The sequence below is a fragment of the Lithobates pipiens genome, unplaced genomic scaffold (assembly GCF_037356315.1).
Source record: "Lithobates pipiens isolate NorthernLeopardFrog02 unplaced genomic scaffold, aLitPip1_a1.2 Scaffold_3, whole genome shotgun sequence".
NCBI classification, from domain to species: Eukaryota; Metazoa; Chordata; class Amphibia; order Anura; family Ranidae; genus Lithobates; species Lithobates pipiens.
Genome location: NW_027507790.1, coordinates 239,844,278 through 239,871,650, shown reverse-complemented (window position 1 = coordinate 239,871,650; position 27,373 = coordinate 239,844,278). Strand labels below are relative to the sequence as shown.

The 27,373-nt window shown below is 46.4% G+C and overlaps 1 long non-coding RNA gene across 2 annotated transcripts in view; it reads left to right on the top strand.

Annotated features, from left to right (window-relative positions):
- LOC143941045 (uncharacterized) overlaps positions 1–27,373 on the top strand; it is a 185,467-nt gene that overhangs the window by 34,144 nt on the left and 123,950 nt on the right. The gene's annotated exons all lie outside the window — the stretch shown is intronic.

The following is a 27,373-nucleotide window of genomic DNA, read 5'->3' as shown; positions in this document are numbered from 1 at the left end:
TGTGATGAGAGGGACCTGGAGCCTCAGAAAAAACCAGCTCAGTAACTGGGGCTGGGAGCGAAGGAGGATTGGAAGTATGGCTGGAGACCGACTTACTCATGGACTCTTGGATCACCTTCCTGACCAGAGCCTCCACATGCTGATCTTCAGATCCTCTTTCCTTCATAGCCCGAGAGTAACATAACTCACAGAGAGATTTACCCTCTGGGACCTGAGTTTTACATCCTCAGCAAGTCCTTTCTGCAGGACGGCTGGAATGGCGGTAAGAATGGTGTCCAGAACCAGACTTTGAGCCTTCCCTCCTATGTCTGGAGGATGATCTGGTATGTCTAGTGCTTGAAGACGAATGATGGCGTTGTGACCTAGACTTATCACTATCACCGTGTGTCAAGACTTGAGATTCAGACCTAGAGGGGCTGAAAAAAAGAGCATAAATAGTTAACTTGCTCCAGAAACCCAAATACAAACAGGCAGAGGGAAAAAAAATTCCATCCTACCTGTGGCATAAGGGTTGGCCACTAGGGGGCGGTGACACGTCCATCGCAGCAGAGATTTAAAAGGCTAAAACAAACACAATTCAAATAAGCATGTAAAAAGGTAGGATCATAGAGAGAGAGATGATATGCACACTACCAGACAATAATACTCCCCCCCCACCTTGAGTAGAAAAGCCACAAGCACGGGAAGTAGCTGCCTTGCTTGGAAACCTTCCAAAGCATAGCTGTCTCTGACAGCTATTTAAATCTGCCGCCATGATGATGTCAGCAGCGCACCTGCGCTGTACTACCGCCACTCCCCCGGCGTCCGCGCGCATGCGCGACCGCCGCCATTTTGACCCAACTGCGCATGCGCTAACCAGGCCTCGATCTCAGTCAAAGCCACGCAGCTGCGCAGAGAGAGTGAATAGCGGCGGACTGGAACGCAAAGCGTTCCAGCCGCCATGGCCACACCGGAGCAGGTAAGACAAACAAACACACAAAAACAGGCTGCCATGAAATAGTTATACATCACCACACTGAAGTCGGCACAATCCATCCTGGGACTGGGAGGGTCGATACACTCTCTGCACGATCGGCGCATTAATAAAGGGCCTCCCGCTAATAGCTAGGACGAATGGCCATGATGCAATCTGTCAACCAATGGATGACTTTCAGCTCTTCACAGCATCGCTCTTCAGTGCCTGTGTCCTCCCTGCTAATAGCTGGGAAATATACACCCCGAGAATAACCGCCATCATCATCAACGTGCAAACCACCAGGATAGGATTAAAGCTTCCGACAGGTAAGAAAACACCTTGGTCCTAGGAGGAGGACAAAAAAGGAACACAGTCTCTGGCTAGAAGCAAAGATTTATGGGAGTGGGGTCCTATGAGGTATGAGAGGCGGGGATTAACCCATACGTAGGCTGCCATACGTAGGCTGCCATGGAGTCTGTCAGGAATGGTATTCTATACACAATCCACTCTAAGTACCAGTGAGGATATAAAATACAAATACAAATACAAAAAAAAAAAAAAAAAAAATATTTTCAACACACGGTTATGTGTATTTCAACACCCTAGAAAATGTCAGATAGAAAAAATGTCATGCAACACAATAATTCAAATATTTGAGTCATTATTGTGTTGTGTGACACTTTTACTATCGGACATTTTTTAAACTGTATTGTTTTAGCTGTGAACATACAACACTGGCTAACAATACAAGAAAAGGGCCACTTTACCTTGTCGCTCTCTGAGGGTCGCATAGATAAAAATGCTATAAAATGAATCTCTATTTTGTAAATGCTATAACTTTTGCGCAAACCAATCAATCACTAATTGCAATTTTTTTTTACCAAAAACACGTAGAATAATACGTGTCGGCCTAAACTGCGGAAAAAAAAATGTTTTTTTTAATATATTTTTTGGGGATATTTCTTATAGCAAAAAGTAAAAAAAATTTAACTTGGTCCGGTGCTTAAACGGTTAAAGCAGAAATCAACCGTATCTGAGAACCACAAACCGAAAACATTTATTGTTTTTGGGGTGCATGTTGTAGGGTCTTCATTCACATCAGCCTTTTGGGGTCTGTGACACAAGTACAACATTGTCATCAGGACAGGATGGGAAATCTCTCTGATGGAGCCCTGGATAGGAGTCAAAACCAGACAGGGGCTCTAACATGGAAGAACAGAAAAGCGAAGAGATTATCCATTGTTGGAAATGTCCGTTCCATTCAATGCTGCCATCTTCATCTCCAGGATTCCAGGGTACATTCCACAGTGTATCCTATCATCCATAATCTATTCTTACATTAGTCCCACCTCCGTGCGTATGGAGCTGTGCTCTGTCCCCTCTACATACCTATGTGGGTTTCTTTACACCCCTTCTCTCCCCCCATGGGTCCCCTTACACCCCTTCTCTCCCCCCATGGGTCCCCTTACACCCCTTCTCTTCCCCCATGGGTCCCCTTACACCCCTTCTCTACCCCCATGGGTCCCCTTACACCCCTTCTCTACCCCCATGGGTCCCCTTACACCCCTTCTATCCCCCATATACTCCATGGATTAGCTTACACCCTGAGTCCTCTATATACACCATGGGTCTCCTCTACACCCCTTATGTCTCCCATATACCCCAAGGTCCGCTTACACCCCTTTTGTTCCCCTCTACCCACCCCCCTTTGTGCCCACCTACACCCCTTGTGCCCCCCATATATCCAATGGGTCCCCTTACACCCTTGTGTCCCATATATACCCCATGGGTTCACTTAAACCCCTTGTGTGCCCTCTACCCCACCCCCTAAACCCCTTGTGTCCCCTATATACCCCTTGTGTTTTCCAACCCCCCTATATGGGTCCCCTCTACCCCCCTTGAGTCCCCCATATACCCAATGGGTCCCATATATATCCCTTGTGTCCCCTAACAACCCTATATGGGTCCTCCCTTTGTGCACCCCTTGTGTCCCCTATATACCCCATGGGTCTCCCATACCCCCTGTGCCGCTATGTACAGTACAATGGTTATAATGGTGATTGATGCAATGTCACCCCTTGTACTGACCAGGCAATACAGTCAGTGTACGGTCAGCCATGCTCTCCCCTCCCCCCTGTCATCCATATGTCCTGCACAGCACTCAGCCCCCTCTATACAGTGACACGGGAAGCCTCGTCATTCACACAGTGTGTGCAGACCCCCCACATCCCTCACCGGCCTCACCGGCCTCCCCATCCCCCTTCTCACCCAGCTGGAGCCGAGCCGTGCCTTCTCCGATCGTGTCCATGTCTCACACACTGCCTGGCAGCCGGTGTTCTGCCTAATAGAGTCCGCCCATCAAATGGTGTCCGCTCCGTACTGCGCATGCGCAGTACGGAGCAGACGAAGCTTCGGAAAATCTCCGAAGCTGAACGGCGCCTGCGCCGTGAGTGGAGGTGGTAGCCCCACCATCCAAGCGGACATAGGGTTGTGCATTTTAGAGGGCCCCTCGCGGGCGAGCTTCGCTCGCCACGCTTCGGGCTCGGCCTCGCTCTGCTCGGCTCTTTTTTATTCTAACTCTATGTCCACTTGGATAGTGGGGATAGAACCTGGACTCACGGCGCAGGCGCCGTTCATCCTCGGCAATTTTCGGAATCTGTGTTCCTGTGTACTGCGCATGCAGTACACACTTGCTTAATCACTTGCTGTCCTGGCCATTTTTTTTAATTTTCCACATATGTCAAAATTAAAAACTTTTTTTTCCTAGAAAATTACTCAGAACCCCCAAACTTTATATATTTTCTGAGTAAAAAAAAAAAAAAAAAAAATATATATATATATATATATATATATATATATATATATATATATATATATATATATATATATACACATATACCCATGGAGAATAAAATGGAGGCTGTTGCAAATGTTATATCCCGCACTGAAATGAATGCACTGAAGTTAGTTCCATACCTCCCAACATTGTGAGATGGGAATGAGGGACACCTACTAACAAACATATTTAGGCATAGGACACGCCCCCTGCCCCCCCCTCTTAAAGGAGAATTAACCACAAAAAAAGTTAATTAAATACACAAGGGCTTTTTTTTTTTTTTTTACCACTACTATTCCTATATATTGGCTTTTAAAATGTACAAATGCAGCAATTTAGAAATTGGATGAAAGGTTTAGCACTGGGAAACACTTTTTGAAAGATAAAAAGTGCATTTTATATACAACTATATGAATCAGACCAAAATTAGGGACAGATGAGGAGGAAAGAGGGACAGCGGGACAAATCCCCAAATCAGGGACAGTCCCTCAAAATCAGGGACATTTGGGAGCTATGTCATCTTATTACACACAAATGCAACAAAATACCTACTATTTTGGCAAAGTATAAAATATGATGCTGCATCAAGTAAATAGATACTAAACATGCCAAGATTTAAAATTGCGTGCACCTAAGAAATAGCGAACAACTACAATACCTAAAATTGTCCATAAGTGACTATTTTAAAGTCTTTACAGGTTAGTTGTTCAAAGTGATGCGGGGTTCACATATGTGCGGCCGTGGTTCCCAGCTTGGGGTTCGGTGCGTTCCTGTTCACCAGTCCAGGTGCGATTCAGGTCTGAATTTTAGCCGGAATTTGAACCTGAACCAGACCCAAACATGCCCAGGACCCCTTTGGAATGCGGACCGTGGGCATCCCCGGACCTGTGTGAATCGGCTCCTTTGAGAGCCGGTCACACTCGAATGTCATGTGAATTGGATGCGGTGTGATTGCTCTCACTCTGACGTTTGTGTCAATACATCAGACGAGTCGTGCAATCACTGTTTACATACATTATGCAGACCAGACCTACGTGCATGTTTGCATTTGTGAGTGAGCCCGGGGGGGGAGGGGGAGCTAGCCCCCCAAAGCACCTCGTCCCCATGTTGATGGGGACAAGAGCCTCATCCCCACAACCCTTACCCGGTGGTTGTGGGAGTCTGCGGGCGGGGGGGTTATCGCAATCTTAACAAGGGGACCCCCAGATCCCAGCCTCCCCCCCTTTGTGAATTGGTAATGGGGTACAAATGTATCCTGACCATTTCACAAAAAAGTGTCAAAATGGTAAAAAAGACAAGAGACAGCTTGGGGCAAGTCCTTTATTAAAAAGTAAAAAAATAAAAATGTCTTACGATGTCCATTCATCTTCTTCTATCACGCTGCCCGATAAACCTAAAAAAAAAAAAAAAAAAAAAAAAAAAAGCTCCCGCCGTCTGATGCGTCTTTGCTGTGACAGGTCTTATATAACTGAGCATGGGGCCACCCAGTGATGTAACCGGGTGACCCCAACCCCCTAACGCCACGGGGCTTCCCTGTGGCATCTGAGGGGGTGGGGCCACCCGGTGATGTAAATGGGTGACCCCGCCCCCTCTGACACCATGGGGAAGCCATGCGGAAGCCCCGTGGCGTCAGAGGGGGCGGGGTCACCCGGTCCCATCCTCAGTTATATAATAGCTGTCACAGCGAAGACACATCAGACAGTGAGGGCCTTCCATGGAGACGGGTCGGCTTTTTTTTCCTTTTTCCATCTGTTGGGCGCCGTGATAGAAGAAGATGAATGGACATCGTTTTTTTAATAAAGGACTTGTCCCAAGCTGTCTCTTGTCTTTTTTACCATTTTGACACTTTTTTTGTGAAATGGTAGAGGTACCGTTACCAATTCACACAGTGAAAAGGCCTGTGATCTGGGGGTCCCCTTGTTAAAGGGGGCTTCCAGATTCCAATAAGCCCCCTGCCCGCAGACCCCCACAACCACCGGGCAAGGGTTGTGGGGATAAGGCCCTTGTCCCCATCAACATAGGGACAAGGTGCTTTTGGGGGGCTACCCCAAAGTACTCCCCCATGTTGAGGGCATGTGGCCTGGTATGGTTCAGGAGGGGGGGGCACTCTCTTGTTCCCTGCCCTTTTCCTTCAGCCTGCCAGGATGCATGTTCGGATAAGGGTCTGGTATGGATTTTGGGGGGCCCCTACACCATTTTTTTGTTTTGGCACAGGGTTCTCCTTAAAATCCATACCAGACCTGAAGACCCTGGTATGGATTTTAGGGGGACCCCCAAGCAATTTGTTTTAAATATTTATACCAGACTCAAAGGGCCTGGTAATGGACCGAGGGGGGGGGGGGGGAATCCTATGCTCTTTTTTTCAATGAGTTTTATCTATATTGCTGAGACCCGACAATTCTTGTTAGCCGCGATCAGTTTGAAATGACAATTTTTCCTTTAGAAATGTCGTTATGCTATGGTACTGTTCTAAACACAGGGAAAATGCACCACTTTACAGGCATACTATAGACCCCCCCCCCCCCCCCCCACCCCCAGCCCCAATATTTAAAGGAATATTTCATTTTTATTGTTTCACTTTAAGCATTAAAAAAAATAAAACATCACTGCTCCCGAAAAAACGTCAGTTTTTAAAATATTTTTTTGCATTGATACATGTCCCCTGGGGCAGGACCCGGGTCCCCAAACACTTTTTATGACAATAACTTATAAGCCTTTAAAATGAGCACTTTTGATTATTCATGTTCGTGTCCCATAGACTTTAACGGTGTTGGCGTGTTCTGCCAAATTTTTTGCCTGTTCGCATGTTCTGCTGCGAACCGAACAGGAGGGTGTTCGGCTCATCCCTATGGAGAGTAAGGGCCGGTTCACACTGCGACGCGAGGCGAGGCGACACGGCTCGCCTCGCCTCGCTCCCGCAAGTCGCCCCCATTCAGTGCTATGGAACCGTTCTGAGAGGAGCGACTCGAGTCGCTCCGACTCAGAAAAAAGGTTCCTGTACTACTTCGGGGCGACTTCGGGGGCGACTTGCATTGACTTCTATGCAGAAGTCCTCTGCAAGTCGCCGCTGAGGTCCGTGCAGGTCGCGGCGAGGCAAGTCGGAGACGCCTCGCCGCGCATCGCTGTGTGAACCGGCCCTAACAAGTGAAAGTGACAAAGAAAATATATTTTACCAAAACATTAAAACATTCCACATTCTAGGATTCTTAAAAACAAAATATTTTAAGTAGAGAAGCAACAATGTTGCAAAGGAAAATTTATTTCAGAGAAAGATACATTTCATCTCAACATTAAAAGAATTTATTTGTGAAAGTTACAATTGTTCCATTAGAATCAATGGCTAAAAATTGCATTGGACTATTATAGCGCAGATTTTCACTTCCAAAAAATGCTCTTTGACTCAGCGCTCATTTTTCGTATTTACTATAGCGCCCTGTAAAAAAGACACTTGAGTTAAAATGGGAGCTATTTGCAGGTCTGAGCATGCTCAGTAGTGATGGCACCTACCCTGTTTCCCCAAAAATAAGACCTAGCGTGATTGTCGGTGATGGCTGCAATATAAGCCCTACCACCCAAATAAGCCCTACCCTGTTTCCCCGAAAAGAAGCCCTACCCTGAAAATAAGACCTACAAGGACTTTAGGAATTATTTGGGGGGTAGGGCTTATATTGTAGCCATCACCGACAATCACGCTAGGTCTTATTTTCGGGGAAACAGGGTAGTTGTACAAAAACGGGAAATGTATCTCTTCTCAGACTTTTAAAGATATTTCAGTGTAGAAATCACTTTTTCACACAGTTTAAAAGCAGATTATCTTTAAATAATAAACCGCATATTTCAGTACTATTTAGGCAATTATATCATGCTCTAAAAAATATTTCCATGTGCAATTCTCCAGGTTTTAGCAGAGTGAGGGTTTGGGCACTATTTGGTTTCAGGGAACTATAGTAAATTCAATTTTGGGAGTATTTTCTCACCAGCGCTATACTGAATACCGTTTCAGCGTTAATTACCGTGATTACTGCTAATTAGCGCTAATTCGTGGCACTTAGCGCTAATTAGCGCTGCGGCATTATAGTAAATGTCCCCCATTGTGTTTGATTTTAGGAGCTGTGTAGATAGCTAATCCATCTCTAAATATCCATTGAATCTGTCCAAAGTTCATTTTAAATGGTACAGTCAGTATTATGTTTAAAATACATGTGGTTATAAGTCATTCAAATTGTATATATTATATTCCAGGTCAGATACGATTAACATTTTAGTATCTACTGACCTAATGATAATTCTGTTATAAGGTAAAAATATAAAGGTTGCGATTTAGGACAAATTATAAGTAGAAATGTCTAAGATGCCAATCAGTATTATGAAAGACTGTCAGGGCTGGCTTAGCCCTTATTTCTCTGGGCTGGCTGCTCTGCTGTCGGCTAATTGCCAGCTCTCATCTCGCTCCACAGTTACCAGCTGTTCCTGATCATGCTCGTCTGACCTGCCTTCTTCAGAGCCGGTTCACACAGGGGCGACTCGTCAGGTGACTTAGCCACCTGACAAGTCGTGTCCCGCTCTGTGCAATGGAACCGTTCTAATCGGAGCGACTCAAGTCGCTCCGACTTAGAAAAAGGTTCCTGTACAACTTTTGAGGCAACTTGCATTGACTTCTATACAGAAGTTGTTTTGCAAATCGCCGCAGTGGTCGCGTCCAGGTCGCCTGAGGCAGTCGCACTGTAAGTCATGCTGCCTCAGTGTGAACCGGACCTAAAGCTGTCCAGCTCACTTTACCTCTGCCTTCGCCTTGGTCACATCACAAGAAACCATCTCCTGCGGTTATGTTTAAAGACTGGCTTGCTGACATCCCTTCTGGCTCCTTATCCTGCTTGCTGTTGCTCTACTTGGATCCCTGACTTCTGGCCTGGCTGATTGCCCGATCTGGTTATTGAACTCTGGACTGGCTGACTACTCGATCTGGTTACTGGACTCTGGCTATGCTTTGACTACGCTTTTTCTATTTACCTTTTTATTGTTATTTAATAAACAAGTGTGATTTAATTGTACTTCTGTCTCGGTCTGATTCATGGTTTCTGACAAAGACATATGAATCGTGATTATAACTGTATAAAAACTTACACATAGCATGTGTTTTTAGATAAACAAATATCGGATATACCAGAATTTTACCATCACCAACATTTGCTGGGACTATGTCTATTGATGTCGTCCCGTGCACGAGCGGCCTGCTCTGTGACCGGCGAGTCTATGAGACTCGCCTGATCACGGATCCGAGCAAGGAGTCGATCCCAACCCCTTACCACGTGATCAGCTGTCAGCCAATGACAGCTGATCATGTGATACAACAGAGCCGGTCACGGATACATCAGTCCCGATCACGGCCAGCCCTGCCAGTGCCCACCTGCCCCCTGCCAGTGCTACATCATTAATAAATAAGTGCCCCCGTCAGTGCCACCCAGCAGTGCCCATAGTGCCACCCAGCAGTGCCCACAGTGCCACCCAGCAGTGCCCACAGTGCCACCCATCAGTGCTCACAATCTGCCTCAACAACGGTGCTGCACCCCAGTGCCACATATCCGTGCCCATCAGTGTTATCTACCAGTGCCCATCAGTGCCGCCCATCAGTGCCCAGCAGTGCCACCTATCAGAGCCACCTATCAGTGCCCATCAATCCCATCTATCAGTGGTACCTATCAGTGCCCTTTAGTGCCACCCATCCATGCCACCCATCCGTGCCCATCTTTGCCCATCAGTACCGCCTTATCTGTGCCTATCGGTGCCACCTTATCTGTGCCTATTAGTGCCGCCTTAACTATGCCTATCAGTGCCCACCAGTGCAGCCTATCAGTGCCCACCAGTGCAGCCTATCAGTGCCCACAAGTGCAGCCTATCAGTGCCGCCTCATCAGCGCACTTCAATGAAGGAGAAAAATGACCTGTTTGCAAAATTTTATAACAAACTATTAAACATGATTTTTTTTTGCATCTTTTTTTGTTTGTTTAACAAAAAATAAAACTCCCAGCTGTGATTACATACCACCAAAAGAAAGCTCTATTTGTGGGAAAAAAATTATAAAAATTTCATTTGGGTACAGTGTTGTATGCCCGCGCAATTGTCATTCAAAGTGCATCAGCGCTGAAAGCTGAAAATTGGTCTGGGCAGGAGGAGGGTTTAAGTGCCCAGTAAGCAAGTGGTTAAAAACAATCTCAGAACCTTCTGCCTTTCTGCCCAACCTTGGAGGTAATGTATGTTGTAGTGGATAGAAGAGCCAATCGTAAAGAGGAGAATCCCAAAGGTGCTACACCCAACCTGGAAACACCAGGAGGCACTGAGGCCTGGCAAACTGGGTCCTGCACCTATTGACCCATTATGGAATAACAGACTTCACATTGAGTAGCAATACGAGTATGGGCTGGCTTTATCCTGCTGCACACATTTAAGGAAGACACATTATTTTAGCTGTGCTGTCTAAAGCCAACCCATTCAGTTTAAAATAGAAATGAAATGCAAACATTTAAGTATAGATATATAAAAAAAATATTATAAATACCCTTTTTCCCTTTTTTATAAGCGTTCACATTCCCTCTGTTCTTAGCTGCATAAGAGCTGGGGGAGGAGAAGCAGCAGCACAACGATCTTCCCAGTGAATGGCTTTGCAGCGGGGGGCATATCAGGACAAGTCTGATCATTGGAGGAGAGCACAATGAGTTCCCAGCATAACTAGAGAACTGACCATGATGTGCTACTCTGCTTCTTAGTGTGATCAGTTTTTAACCACTTGCTGACCGCCCTATAGCACATTTTCTAATACAGGGAGGCAGGTGTGGGCAGAATCGTGTATACAGTATCTCACAAAAGTGAGTACACCCCTCACATTTTTGTAAATATTTTATTATATCTTTTCATGTGACAACACTGAAGAAATGACACTTTGCTACAATGTAAAGTAGTGAGTGTACAGTTTATATAACAGTGTAAATTTGCTGTCCCCTCAAAATAACTCACCACACAGCCATTAATGTCTAAACTGCTGGCAACAAAAGTGAGTACACCCCTTAGACCCCATACACACTATTAGATTTTCTGCAGATTTTTTTCTTCAGATTTACTAAAACCATGTAGTGCAAAGGCCTGCCTGATTGCATACAAATTGAAATTCTTAAGATTTGACCTCATATTATATGGTTTTGCTAAATCTGAAGACAAAAATTTGCAGAAAATCTAATAGTGTATATGGGGCCTAAGTGGAAATGTCCAAATTGGACCCAATTAGCCATTTTCCCTCCATGTGACTCATTTGTGTTACAAGGTTTCAGGTGTGAATGGGGAGCAGGTGTGTTAAATTTGGTGTTATTGCTCTCACTCTCTCATACTGGTCACTGGAAGTTCAACATGGCACCTCATGGCAAAAAACTCTCTGAAGATCTGAAAAAAAGAATTGTTGCTCTACATAAAGATGGCCTAGGCCAGTGATGGCGAACCTTAGCACCCCAGATGTATTGGAACTACAATTCCCATGATGTTCATGCACTCTGCAGTGTAGTTGAGCATCATGGGAAACGTAGTTCCAAAACATCTGGGGTACCAAGGTTCAACATCACTGGCCTAAGCTATAAGAAGATTGCCAAGACCCTGAAACTGAGCTGCAGCACGGTGGCCAAGACCATACAGCAGTTTAACAGGACAGGTTCCACTCAGAACAGGCCTCATCATAGGCGACCAAAGAAGTTAAGTGCACGTGGTCAGCGTCATATCCAGAGGTTGTCTTTGGGAAATAGATGTGTGAGTGTTGCCGGCATTGCTGCAGAGGTTGAAGGGGTGGGGGTCAGCCTGTCAGTGCTCAGACCATATGCCACACACTGCATCAAATTGGTCTGCATGGCTGTCATCCCGGCAGCACTTATGCAGCCCCAGACCATGACACTCCCACCACCATGCTTGGCTGTAGGCAAGACACACTTGTCTTTGTACTCCTCACCTGGCAGTTCATTGAGGGAACCATGAATGTCAACATGTACTGTGACATACTGAAGCAGAGCATGATCCCCTCCCTGGGCCGCAGGGCAGTATTCCAACATGATAACGATCCCAAACACACCTCCAAGATAACCACTGCCTTGCTAAAGAAGCTGAGGGTAAAGGTCAAGCATGTCTCCAGACCTAAACATTATGTAGCATCTGTGGGGCATCCTCAAATCCACCAGCTCTGTGATATTGTCATGAAGGAGTGGAAGAGGACTCCAGTGGCAACCTGTGAAGCTCTGGTGAACTCCATGCCCAAGAGAATTAAGGCAGTGCTGGTAAATAATGGTGGCCACACAAAATACTGACACTTTGGGCAAGTGGCGTAACTACCCTGTTTCCCCTGAAAATAAGCCCCACCCTGAAAATAAGACCTATAAGGACTTTAACTAGGGCTTATATGGGGGGTAGGGCTTATATTGCAGCCATCACCGACAACCACGCTAGGTCTTATTTTTGGGGAAACAGGGTAGAACCTTCAGGGCCCCGGTCCAAGAAACCATGAAGGGCCCCCCTGACCCCCAGCTGGGGCCCTTCCATCCGAGCCCGGTTGGGGAAACGCTTGTGACCCTGGCAGTTCTGCAGCTGCAGGAGGAAAACGGAGAGATCAGTTTCTCTGTAACAGTGTCTCTCAACTAGTGATGGCCGAACGGTTCGCCCGGCGGTCGTTTTGCGGCGAATTTCGGTCGTTCGCGGTCCGCTCGTTCGGCGGACTATTGGCGTCGTTTGCCCCGGCGGACTTACGTGTTTAATGTGTAAAAGAACTTTGACCTATGATGACACATCCATCATGGGGTACAGGACAGCCAATTGAGACACGACAGCACATGGATACTTGGACATTCCACCTAACTTATAAATACACCCATATTTTACATTCTTTCTTCTGTCACTATAGGGAAAGGTTGCTGTTTGGAGCAGGGACAGATAAAACGCTAGCTATTTGGTACACAAAAGTTATTTTCAGGACTGGTATAGGTGTTAGGTGTATATAGGTTTGCTGTGCTACTGATTCTTGCAGCAGCCTGAGTGTCTTTTGTCAGTTTAGAGAAAGGGAGAGAGCGCTGTGTCTGCTGCTATTTTAGGGACAGCCAGATTAGTCATCATCATCATTCATCATTAGCTGTTACTATCAGGTCCACAAAAGAGCTATTCGAGTAACCAGTAATTGTTCCAGTCTCCTCTGTTTTGCCAGTTTGTATAGGGACAGCAAGGAAGCAGTGTGTCAGACAGTGAGGGTCAGTTTAAAGAGTTGCTGTTACTATTAGTTCCACAAAGGTTCTTTTCAGGACTGGTATCAGTGGTACGGTAATAGGCTTGTACACGTATAATATTCTTTCTTCCAAATATAGAAAGAATATTATACTTGACTGCTGCCCTTCTGCTGCAGTCTGCTAATCATTCACAACTCACTTGTTCCACAAAGCTCTTTATCAGGACTGGTAACTTGGTCTGTGTAGGGTGCTACAGTACATAGGGTTGAGTGAGGTACAGTCTGCTGTTCTGTAAGGACCGCTATCAGTCCACAATAGATAAGGTTGAGGTGCACCACTGCTGACCGCTGCCCTATACTGCAGCAGTCCTTCAGCAGTATAGGAACTGACGTACAGTCTGCTAATCAGTCACACACAACCTACTTGGTCCACAAAGGTCCTTATAAGGACTGGTAACTTGGTTAAGGGTGCTACAGTACATAGGGTTGCTGTTCTGTAAGGACCGCTATCGGTCCACAATACATAGGGTTGAGGTGCACCACTGCTGACCGCTGCCCTATACTGCAGCAGTCCTTCAGCAGTATAGGGACTGATGTACAGTCTGCTAATCAGTCACACACAACCTACTTGGTCCACAAAGGTCCTTATAAGGACTGGTAACTTGGTGAAGGGTGCTACAGTACATAGGGTTGAGTGAGGTACAGTCTGCTGTTCTGTAAGGACCGCTATCGGTCCACAATAGATAGGGTTGAGGTGCACCACTGCTAACCGCTGCCCTATACTGCAGCAGTCCTTCAGCAGTATAGGGACTGACGTACAGTCTGCTAATCAGTCACACCATCCCTGTGCTGTGCTGATTTACTCCTGGGGGTTCTTATTATGAGGGGATCACACCATCCCTGTGCTGTGCTGACTTACTCCTGGGCCTGCTTATTATGAGGGGATCACACCATCCCTGTGCTGTGCTGACTTACTCCTGGGGGTTCTTATTTTGAGGGGATCACACCATCCCTGTGCTGTGCTGACTTACTCCTGGGGGTTCTTATTATGAGGGGATCACACCATCCCTGTGCTGTGCTGACTTACTCCTGGGCCTGCTTATTATGAGGGGATCACACCATCCCTGTGCTGTGCTGACTTACTCCTGGGCCTTCTTATTATGAGGGGATCACACCATCCCTGTGCTGTGCTGATTTTCACCTGGGGGTTCTTATTATGAGGGGATCACACCATCCCTGTGCTGTGCTGAGTTTCTCCTGGGCCTGCTTATTATGAGGGGATCACACCATCCCTGTGCTGTGCTGACTTACTCCTGGGGGGTCTTATTAAGAGGGGATCACACCATCCCTGTGCTGTGCTGACTTCCTCCTGTGGGTTCTTATTATGAGGGGATCACACCATCCCTGTGCTGTGCTGACTTACTCCTGGGGGTTCTTATTATGAGGGGATCACACCATCCCTGTGCTGTGCTGACTTACTCCTGGGGGTTCTTATTATGAGGGGATCACACCATCCCTGTGCTGTGCTGACTTACTCCTGGGGGTTCTTATTATGAGGGGATCACACCATCCCTGTGCTGTGCTGACTTACTCCTGGGGGTTCTTATTATGAGGGGATCACACCATCCCTGTGCTGTGCTGACTTACTCCTGGGGGTTCTTATTATGAGGGGATCACACCATCCCTGTGCTGTGCTGACTTACTCCTGGGTGTTCTTATTATGAGGGGATCACACCATCCCTGTGCTGTGCTGACTTACTCCTGGGCCTGCTTATTATGAGGGGATCACACCATCCCTGTGCTGTGCTGACTTACTCCTGGGCCTGCTTATTATGAGGGGATCACACCATCCCTGTGCTGTGCTGATTTTCACCTGGGGGTTCTTATTATGAGGGGATCACACCATCCCTGTGCTGTGCTGAGTTTCTCCTGGGCCTTCTTATTATGAGGGGATCACACCATCCCTGTGCTGTGCTGAGTTTCTCCTGGGCCTGCTTATTATGAGGGGATCGCACCATCCCTGTGCTGTGCTGACTTACTCCTGGGCCTGCTTATTATGAGGGGATCACACCATCCCTGTGCTGTGCTGAGTTTCTCCTGGGCCTTCTTATTATGAGGGGATCACACCATCCCTGTGCTGTGCTGACTTACTCCTGGGCCTGCTTATTATGAGGGGATCACACCATCCCTGTGCTGTGCTGACTTCCTCCTGGGGCTGCTTACGGTGCTGCTGTCAGTGCTGTATATCACGGTGCTGGTGTGAGTGCTTAATGTTACACTGCTGATGTCAGTGCTCTCTGTCACGGTGCTGATGTCAGTGCTGTATGTCACGCTTCTGATGTAAGTGCTCTCTATAACGGTGCTGCTGTCAGTGCTGTATATCATGGTGTTCATACATGCACTTGGTTGCCCACACAGGGGTTCTTCTCCTAAAAACAATAAATGAAAAATGCAGAGCCACCTGGCTCTCTTCAGCAGTGCTGCCACTTTGGCTTTATGCTTCAGCCCTCTTGGCCATATAACAGGGTTCCCATACAAATACTGTACCTCTTTTCAGCTTCCTTGCTGCTCAGGCCTTCAGGCTCTCATCTGTCTCCTTAGATGCATACAGCTTCAACACACACAGCGTCTATCTAGAAAGCAGCCCCTCATTGATCCTCAGACTTGGGTCTCTGGCTTTCACTAGTGCGCACCCGCACACTCTGGACTCTTGGAGACCTCCTGTCTCTCTGGGTGGAGCCCACAACCTTAATCCTGACTCTGCTATAAGCCCAGGACCCCCCTGCTCAATCAACCAGCCAGTCTCCTGGCTTTTCCCAAACCCGGTCCCAGGATTGGAGATTTCATCCCACCCATAACGCTATGGAATCTCCGGGCTCCAGGTCCCCAAGTGGATTTTACAAACTTTGGAGGAAACTGATAAAACAGATTCCTCCACATTAAATACCTCTGGAGTCCCTCAACCTGCCTATTTGAGAAACCTGGGTGACAATTACTAGGACAGGGAACTGTACTGTCACAATATAACCACTTTCAGACCGGACCATTTTACTGGCTTAAGACCAGACCACTTTTTGCGATTTGGCACTGTGTCGCTTTAACTGACAATTGCGCGGTCGTGCGACGTGGCTCCCACACAAAATTGACGTCCTTTTTTTTCTACAAATAGAGCTTTCTTTTGGTGGTATTTGATCACCCTTGCGGTTTTTATATTTTGTGTTATAAACAAAAATATAGCGACAATTTAAAAAAAAAAACATTATTTTTTACTTTTTGCTATAATAAACATATATAAAAAAATTTTTTTCCTCAGTTTAGGCCGATACGTATTCTTCTACATATTTTTTGGTAAAAAATTTGCAATAAGCGATTATTGATTGGTTTGTGCAAAATGTATAGCGTTTACAAAATAGGGGATAGTTTTATAGAATTTTTAGTAATAATTTTTTTTTTTACTAGTAATGGCGGTGATCAGCGATTTTTATTGTGACTGCGACATTATGGAGGACACATCGAACATTTTTTACACATTTTTGGGACCATTGTCATTTATACAGCAATCAGTGCTATACAAATGCATTGATTCCTGTGTAAATGACACTGGCAGTGAAGGGGTTAACCAGGGGGTGGCAGGGTAGGGGTTAAGTGTATCCTAGGGGCGTGTTACTAACTGTGGGGGGCTGGGCTGTGTGTTAGTGAACACTGATCTCTGCTCCAATCACATGGAGCAGAGATCAGTGTCACTTGTTGCTAGGCAGAACAGGGAGATGCTGTTTACATCGGCATCTCCCCGTTCAGCCGCCCCGTGAGACGATCGCGGGTATCCCCGCGGCGATCGAGTCCGCGGGGACCCACGGCCGGACTCACGGGTGTCCCGACCGGCACGTGCTCGTGCCGCCGGCAGCGCGCACTTGATGGCAGGGCGGCAAATACAAATGGACGTACCTGTATGCCAATTTCCCTGCCCGTGCCATTCTGCTGACGTACATCGTTGTGCGCCAGTCGGGAAGTGGATAAATAAGGCACATGCCAGTTCTGACAGAGGGGAAGGGACGATCCTGTCCCTCTGCAAAGCAGAGACAAGAATCAGTCTATTCCCCTAGTGAAAGCAGCACACAGTTTAGTAAAACACTGGCTAGGCACACAGTACTAGTGCCAGTGGTTCCCACAAAGTGTCAATAAGTGTCAGAATGTCCAGCGCAATATCGCAGTCCCGCTATAAGTCGTTGATTGCTGCCATTACTAAAAGGAAAAAAAAATCCATAAATATATCCCATAATTCATAGACTCTGTAATGTTTGTGTAAACAAATATATGCTTATTGGGATTTTGGCCTAAATTGATGAAGAAATTAGATTTTTTACATTTTTTATTGGATATGTTTTATAGCAGAAAGTAAAAAATATTTTTTTTTATTTTTTTTTAATTGTCGCTCTTTTTTTGTAGCGCAAAAAATAAAAAATGCAGAGGTGATCAAATACCATCAAAAGAAAGTTATATTTCTTATATTTATAGTTATATTATAGTTATATTTGTTTGAAAAAAATTACACAAATTTTATTTATGTACAGAGTCGCATGACCGCACAATTGTCAGTTAAAATAAACGCAGTACAGTAGCGCAAAAAATAGCCTGGTCATGAAGGGGGTAAACCTTCCAGAGATCAAGTGGTTAATAGGAAGGCAGAAAGACTGGCAGGATCACTGGGGATTTCATATAAAGGAAGCACTACAAAGAGAATGAGATACTTTCCCATATAAGTACAGCAGGCACATATCAGGAATATGAAATGTTGGGGTAACAAACGCTTAAAGCCAGTATTTACCAATGAGCCAGTTCCCAATCTATCGATTGACTTCTCATGAACAGGTATGGCCATACATGGATCGAATTTTGACCAGTTCAGCTGAACCACCCAAATTCCGATCCATGTATGTCCAGCTTAACTGCTTCTGGACCACCCCACGTATAAATACCGTGGCAAGCTGTACTTGATTTCGTTTCCTGGGTCTGGGGCGTGCGCACACATGCCACCGGCGACCAGCTCTAGCTGTGATAAGACACAGTGGGAGCCAATCAGCGGGTCTGGTGGACCCAATGTCGACCAGGGCCAGCCAAATGTTCCCGAGGCAGATAGAGAGGCGGTCTGCCTATGTAAACAAGGCAGATCGCCGTTCTGTGACAGGAGAAGACAAAGATCTTGTGTTTCTGCTAAGCGGGAACACAGATCTGTCTTCTTACAGTACAAGCACCTCCCACAGTTATAAAACACTCCCAGGGAAAACATTTAACCCTTTGATTGACCCTGATGTTAACCCCCTTCCCTGCCAAGTGTCATTAGTACAGTGACAGTGCATATTATTTAGCACTGATCACTGTATTAGTGTCACTGGTCCCCAAAAAAGTGTCACTTAAATTTGTCCGCTGCAATGCCACAGTCCTTTGCTGATCACCCCCATTATTAGTGAAAAAAAAAAATATTCCATAGTTTGTAGACGCTATAACTTTTGCGCAAACCAATGAATATACACTTATTTTTTACCAAAAATATATACCAGAATACATATTGGTTTAAATTGATGAAGAAATCAGATTTTTTTTAAAATAATTTATTGGATGTTTCTTATAGCAGAAAGTAAAAAATATTGTTTTCTTTTTCAAAATTGTCCGTCTTTTTTGCTTATAGCGCAAAAAATAAAAATCGCAGAGGTGATCAAATACCACCAAAAGAAAGCTCTGTTTGTGGGGAAAAAAAGGACACAACCTTCATTTGGGTACAGCATTGCACAAGCACACAATTGCCGGTTAAAATGCTGCATCACAAAAGATGGCCTGGTCATTAAAAACCTTCCAGAGCTGAAGAGGTTAACAAAGGTTTCGGACCGGACTTTTTACAAAATTAACTAAAGTTTATGAAATGAAAAAGCAATATTTTGTATACAGTGTTTATATATATATATATATATATATATATATATATATATATATATATATATATAATTTATGGTCAAAACCCTTCGTCCTCAAAGATATGGAAGGAAAACATAAACACGCCACATGACGAACAACATAAAATAGACCTGAAGTGTGCCCTGGTCTGCGGTAAGGTAAACCCAGGTGAGCTGGGCAGTGAGCCCTGTGCTACTGGGCGGTATGCTAAGAGAAGGGCGCAAAAGACTTGATTTAGGGACAAAGTAGTTTATTATAGTAAGACAATATGATTAGAGAGCAAGGCCGCAGAAGGCTTGAGACATTTCTGACTGTGGGTCGGGAATGTACTGAGCGAAGCAGGTGGATTTCCATCTTTCCAACTTCCTGATCATGTGTGCTGGAACTCCGTTGCGTGAGGCTGCTGATGCTGCTCCGATGTGGAAAGAATGTCCTGAATAACAAGCTGGGTCAAGGCCTATATTGCGTAGGAGGATCTTGACGTGACTGATAAACTGATTACAGCTAAGAGGTTTAACCGGAAATGGTAATAACGGGCTGTCGGGTGATGGATCGGATAAGTGCGCTAGTAATTGGTCCAAGACGGCCACGGGGCACCAGGTATTGAAGGTTTCGAAAAACTTGATGTCCGTCCCTGGGCCCACCTGTTGTGTTTTAGATACCTCTAGATGTAGAGTGAAGAAGGTTTGGTGGCGAGTGAGGTGCCGTCTGCATAGCGTCTTACAGCGGGAGCTGGTGACTGTAAATTCGCTGGGGCGCAGAAAACCATAGAAGGCTAGGTAAATGGCTGCTTTAATGACCAGGCTAGGAAAGGGGCCAAAAGGGGAACGAGAGAGGATGAGCGATATCTCACGAAAGATGGCGCTGGTCACGGGAAGACGTTTGCTGCTGCCTGGCGGCTGCTGTTTGAGAATACCACGCAGAATTGTCTTGACTGCGTGAGCGGCGAATAAGGACGGCTTGGCGGGGTCTTGTAAAGAAATAAAGTGTTGGATGCCCGCCAGATAGAGTCTGATAGTATTGTGAGCCAAAGTCATCTGCGTGTGGCAGTATGAAATGAAAGCGAGGATATGATGGAGATCGCCTGGGCTCGCCCCGGGAAAGGCCAATAGGAATCTGTTGTACATTTTCCAGGCAGCACGATAGGCCTTGATCGTGTTGTGAGATAACGAAAGGTTAATGAGCTTGGTAGCATTGCGTAGGTATGGATTCAATGCAGAGTTAGCTGAGACCAGTGTGGGATAGTAGTCATGGTTGGGTCGGCTCCAGGTTCCTGTGAAAAGAACGATTCGAAATTAAGGCGGGACAGGGCATCAGCTAAGGTATTACACTTGTCTGGGATGTGGATGCAGAGAAGATTAAATTGGTGCTGAAGGGACAATTGTACCAGCCTGCGTAGAAATGACATTATGGCCAGTGACTTGGAACGGCCTTTGTTTATGATGTTGGCTGTGGCTTGATTGTCTGTAACGACAGTAACTGTCTGTCCCGCCCAGCTACTGCCCCAGGCTTGCGCTGCAGCCACTATAGGATATAGCTCGAATAACGAGGATGATAGACTGAACCCGGGGATTGCGAGAATTTCTGGCGGCCATGGGCCTGCGAACCAGTGACTGTCAAAAATCGCTGCAAAGCCTGTGGAGGCTGCAGCATCAGTGACTATCTGGGGTAAAGAGGGGGATACTGATGGGATAAACATTGAGATGCCGTTCCAATTTGCTAAGAAATCGTCCCACATGTTGAGATCGGCTGTCGCTGCTTGATCTAGCCTGAAGACATGGTCGGGGTCTTGGACTTGGGAAAGAAATACCAAGAGGCGGGAGACAAAAGATCGACCCTGGGGGATAATCCTTACCGCGAAGTTGAGCATCCCGAGCAAAGACTGAAGTTGTCTCTTGGTGCACCCTTGGGTAACCGTAAAGGTATGGATGACCTCCCTGATGCGGGTTAGTTTGTCGAGAGGTAAGCTAGCCTGCATGGTTTGAGTGTCGAGGATGATACCCAAGAAGGTGATGCGTTGTGCAGGGCCTTCCACCTTCTTCTCTGCTATGGGTATATTGAGTTTGGCAAAAACTTCCCTAAGGCTATTTAGATCTACTGGAGGTTCCCCAGGTTCCTCAATAAGCAGAAAGTCGTCCAAGTAGTGGATCACTTTCTGACAGGACGCGTGGTGTGAAAGAATCCAGGACAGGCACTGGGCGAACGTGTCGAAGAGCCACGGACTGCTTTTGGAGCCGAAGGTTAATTTTGTGGCAAAATAGTACTGGTCCTTCCATTTGACACCGTGCCATTGCCATAGGCATGGATGAATCGGTAATAACTTAAAGGGTCCGCGATGTCGGCTTTGGACAGCCAGGCGCCAGCTCCTAAGCTGAGGATGGTTTGGATGGCAAGGTCTACGGAGGAATATTTGAGGCCGAATTCCTCTGAGGGTATAAGGGAATTTAAACTAGGTACGTGAGAAAAATGAGGCGCGGACAAATCATAGACTAAACAAAGTTTATTTGAGAATTTTCCTTTCACAAGCCCGATAGGGCTGACTCTCCAAACAGAAAAAGGTGGGTGTGAGAAGGGGCCGATCATGTATCCCCAATCAAGTTCATTTTGCAGCAAGGTGCTGATCGCTTCTTCGTCTGTGGCTGCTGACAGAAGATTTCTGCATTTGTGGGTGGTGTCTGGAAGAGTGATAAACCCCGTGTGGAAACCTACGGTGAAACCCTGCAGTAGGAAGGCTGCTAGTGAGGGTGATGGGTGTGAAAGAAGGTAGAAGTGCAGCCATCCGATGTGTATGCAGCTCAGTCATGTGTGGTTAGGTTTTTTGATCCCACAGGCGATTCTGGGGTGAGCTTGGTGGCAAGCGAGGCAGACGTGGAGGAGTCTACATTGAGGGAAATGGCAACCCCCGATGTTGAAGTTATTACAAATTTGAGCCCCTCCTAGCGTTTTAATGGGTCGACCTAACTTGTCTTCTTGTGGGCGCTGTGTGGATGTTCCTGAGCTCTGAGCTGTGTTTGAGAAGGGGGGAAAGTACGGAGGGCATCTGCCCTCGTTTTCCGAACACCAGCTTGCTGTGTGGGTGGCCGACTGGCAGTTGGTGCACAGTGGGGAGCGTAGTCCCGCGAAATGGCGACAGAATAGTTCTGTATCGACTGCACTCCAGTCGGTAGCCAACTGAAACTGGCTGAGCCTGGCAGCTGCTTTGGCTGAAAAGGAGCGGTGGTAGTCATAAAACGCGCTACCTCCATACCTATAACCTAGATCCGTCACTGCGTGTAAATACAGATCTAGTTCTTCCCTCTTGTTGGGGTTGAGGGAGCAAATTATGTCTCTGACCATGCCGAAGGCGAGCACGAACTCAGTGACTGTGAGCTTACGTGTGAGCCTACGGTCTTTTGCTTTTAGGACGACGGAGACATCCCCCCATGTATAGGCTTTGTTCTCTGCTGCGTCGTGTACTAAAATAAGGAGGGATGCGAGATTGACGTCCCGGCCATCTAGGATGTCCTTCCTAATGTTAGCTGGGACGAGATGTGCCGGGAAGATGGTGGAGCTGTACTGGGGCGTACCTAAAGGCATTGGCATGGGGGTGGTAGTGGCGGGTGGCGTGGGGACCACTTGTCGTTCTTCCAGAGACACTACTCTGGTCTGGACATTGGAGACTGTCGATGAAAGTGAAGCCACTAAGGAGTGCAGCTGAGCAACTGCTGAGGCGATGGAGTGTAGAGACGCCTGGGAGTCTGATGGGGCTGGCGTAGATGGTGGAAATAGCAATTTGAAGAGTTCAGCTTTTCTTGCTGTAGCTGGGTAGGGAATATCCCTATGTCGCAGCTCTGCCGTGAGTTTCGGGATGGTCCAGGCTCAGTAGAGCTGCCCGTCATCGTTGGTTGAACCCGCCCCGGGTGATGACGGGTCGGGGGAAGAGATGTCGCTGCCGGCCAACGACATGGCGTCCGCTAAACGAGAGGGGAAATGCATATGTTTTAAGAAAAGGTTGGGGATACAGGAGGGGACAGAAAGGTATTTCAAGGAAAGCACGAAGTAGGAAAAATCAGGGGGAGTGACAGCCATAGCGACAGTTGGTTTGCACTCGAGCGCTGTTGAGTGAAATTTTTTTAAAACTCATAAGAATGCGTGACAACCGAGGTGAGCCAGGAGGTGACTGGCTAGGTAACCGATAGCTCGGGTGTCCGACTATGCTCGGCACAGACTAGTGCACCAGAGTCCCAGGGGCGGACCGGGGAGGGTAACGGAAGTCTGGTGTGCTAAGTAGGAATGTTGCGGTCTGTAGATGTGTGTTCGGTCGGCTAAATGCTTGCACTGCCAGCAAGAATGGGGGTTTAGGCGACCTTGTCTGCGTAGTGGAGGCTTGTGCTCCGAAAACAGAGTGAGATGCGTAGAAGTATATGACAGTTGCTAACGCCTCGGAACCAAAATAAAATTATGCATGTGAAGTTAAATATGTCGTGAAAGTGTGTAAGAGAAAGGAATTTTTTTAAATCTTATCGTTCCATACCTTCTAACGATGCACCTGCCTTGAAGCCCTGGTGCTGGCGTCTCTGTTGGGGTCAAGGACTGAGTTTGCGTGAAAACCTACAGCGGGGTGACATGGGAGTAGTAATAAGGTGGGTTACAAGCTGTTTCGGGGCCATAGCCGACCCCCTGGTGAAGAAATGCAACCCTAGCCAGGTTACCCTGTGTTCTATCCCCCCCCCCTTTTTTTTTTTTTTTTTACCTGGAATAGGTGGTCCGAGCCTGTTGCAGGATGGACCAAATGGCAAACTTACTGACCTAAAAAGGGGAACAGGGATAGAGAAAACGTGTTGCCACTGGAGACGTTGGCTGTTTTGTGAGCCAAATGCAGCAAGACTTGCCGTGGTTGCAAGATGGTTTAGTTAGAAAGATAAAAGGTAAGAAAAAAAAAATGATTATGTGGGGTTGACCGTGCGTACTTCGAGCGATTTGGTGCAGAAGTTGTGGATGAACATGCAATTAGATTCGAGAAAGGTGAAAGAAAGTATCGTAGAGCTTGTGCTGTGACTAGTAGAACCGGGCTGGATGCGAGCCCTGAAAGAACGGTTGGTGAAAGATTTGGCCCGTTTGGCTCGATGATGCGATAAAGACTCGGTGCGGTAGTTTAACAATTGGTTCCGTGTGGATTCGAATCATAGCGCTGATGCTGCGACTAGGTGCGAATCCTACGTAACCGGTTGTGGGTCACGCTGAATCAGTCGATGACAAGGGTTCGGACTGGCTAAGTGTAGATGGATGCTCCCCCCTCTTTTTTTTTTTTTTTTTTTTAAAGGGGTTTTTGACGAATGCCGAAAATATTCGAATCGTACAGTTTGACGATCAGATTCGAATCGGCAGTCTGGGGTTCGTATTTGATCTGAACGAAGGAGTAGAAGGCCAATTTGAGGCGGGGTGCATGTTTGAAGCCGTGTAAGGGTAGCGACTGGTTTCGGTTTACTTTGCGGCAGGCAGAAAAATTAACATATATGAAAGATGCTGTTAGGAAAAGGGGGGTACTAGCTGAGCGATAATTTAGAAAAGTAAACATGGTAACGAATCGATACGAATTCAGAGTAAGGAAGCAAGATGATCCTGCCTGTAACGGAAATGCATGACGATTTTTAACGAAAGCTGTGAACGAGAACAGGATGAGAACATACGGGTGAATACGGCAGGTAGAAGACAACATACGTGAAGGATAGCGTGAAAGAGATACTCGCTGAAAGTGCGACAATTTAGCAAAGAGAAACATGCTAACGAACTGATACCAACTTGAGTAAAAGATAACGAGAATAGTCCTACCTGCGACGACGAGGCGTAACGGTCGACGAAAGTTTACGAATCGAGACGGGATAGCGACGGTGCTGTACGCACTTAGGAAAACGAAGTAAGAAGCAAGGTCGGCCTGGTGACGTTGTACCGCGCACTGGAATCGACACTGAACGGATTGCGAGGTCTGGTTATATACCCTCCGGGCTCCTCCCATAATTACGGGCCACCATACTGGCCCTCTTTATATATATATATATATATATATATATATATATATATATATATATATATATATATATTTATATATTTATATAGTTTTGTATATAAGTGTAATGGATTGTGGAACATGTTCTATTCTTGTGTATGACCCTTGTATCCAGTGCCCCTCCCCTCTCACACCCCGTCATTATTCTACTTTGTATAATCCGACATTGCAATAAGACATATTTGACCTAAAAATGTAATATATTGCACCTTACAAGTCGCTAGATTTGGTGGCATTTGCTTTTTTAGGCTTTATCCCTTTATTTTTACCCTGTGATCTTTCCAGTAACATACTCCCTGTTCTCACTCACTGTACTCTATCTACGGAGGTTGACCACACCAAGTCAGATAGTGTGTTGGGACTACAGAACACCAGATAGTGTGTTAGGACTACAGAACACCTCCCTCTCTCCTCCACAACGCAGGGGGGGGGGTTTCTGTAGTTCACAGAGAGATCTGGAAACAATGCTAACTGATAACAGTCCATCAAAGGCACAGAATACCTTCTCTTCTCCATAACATCATCATGCTTATATTGATACATCCGTCTCATATTTATGATTCTAGATGGTTTTTATTGCTCTACCACCCTGACATAATGCCTACCCCATTTGGGGGACTGTGATGTATAATATTTACTTTCTGTGTCATGTTGGTGACTATCCTCAATCCCCCCCCCCCCCTCTTTTTTGCATAAGCAACCAGGGATGGAGGTGCAATATTCCCTGTTGCGTCTCATTTAAAGTCCCAAATATTCCCTTTTTTCTTCTCCATAACATGGCGGAGGTGTTCTGTAGTACATAGAGAAAACCAGCAACAGTGGTAACTGATAATAATCCGCACAGTCAGGGAACATGGGCAGTTATCACCAGGTGCCTGGCAGTGGTATATTTAACAGACCAAAAGGGAGCAAATACAAGAAGGTCAATGTTGGGGTTTAACCACTTGCCGCCCGCCCTATAGCAAAATGACGCTGGCAAAGTGGTTTCAAAATCCTGACTGGGCGTCATATGACATCCTCAGGATTTTGAGCCGCTGCACGCCCCCGGGGGTGCGCATCGCGGTGATCGTTGCTGCGGGGTGTCAGTCTGACACCCGGCAACTACGATCTTGGTAAAGAGTCTCCGACAGAGACTCTTTACCACGGGATCAGCCGTGCCCAATCACGGCTGATCACAGTGTAAATAGGAAGAGCCAGTGATCGGCTTTTCCTCACTTGCGTCTGTCAGGCACGAGTAGAGGAGAGCCGTTCGGCTGCTCCTCTGACAAGGGTGCTGTGCTGATCGATTATCAGCGCAGCCCCCCCCCCCCCCGAGGATGCCCACACTGGAACACCAGGGATGCCACCAGACCACCAGGGATGCCCAGAACCATGTATGCCACCCTAGACCACCAGGGATGCCACTCAGTGCCCACAATGCATGCCAATCAGTGCCCACAATGCATGCCAATCAGTGCCCACAATGGATGCCAATCAGTGCCCACAATGGGTATCACTGATTGGCATGCATTATTGTTTGGCACTGATTGGCATCCATCAGTACAATATAATACAATACAATGCTGCCTATCAGTGCCCATCCATGCCACCTATCAGTGCCCATCCATGCCACCTATCAGTGCCCATCCATGCCACCTATCAGTGCCCATCCGTGCCACCTATCAGTGCCTATCCATGCCGCCTATCAGTACCTATCCATGCCCATCCATGCCGCCTATCCATGCCAATCCGTGCCAGCTATCAGTGCCAATTTGTGCCACCTATCAGTGCCCATCCGTGTCACCCATCAGTGCCACCTATCAGTGCCACATATCAATGCCCAACAATGCCACCTCATCAGTGCCACTTCATTGGTGCCCATCAGTGCCGCCATATCAGTGGCCGTCAGTGCAACCCCATCAGTGCCCATCAGCAAAGGAGAAAAAACCTACTTATTTACAAAGTTTTGAAACTGAAACAAAAAAAACATTTTTTTTCAAAATGTTCGGTTTTTTATTTGTTTAGCAAAAAATAAAAACCATAGAGGTGATCAAATACCACCAAAAGAAATCTCTATTTGTGGGAAGAAAATGATAAAAATGTAATTTGGGTACAGTGTAGCATGACTGCGCAATTGTCATTCAAAGTGCGACAACGCTGAAAGCTCAAAATTGGTCTGGGCAGGAAGGTGTTTAAGTGCCTGGAATTGAAGTGGTTAAATACTGCACTATAAGCATGTTTATTCAATCAGAAAAAAGAAAAGCCTACACTAAAGCCTCATACACACTATCAGATTGTCTGCTGATTTTTTTCCATCAGATTTACCAAAACCATATAATATGAGGTCAAATCTTAGGGGTTTCAATG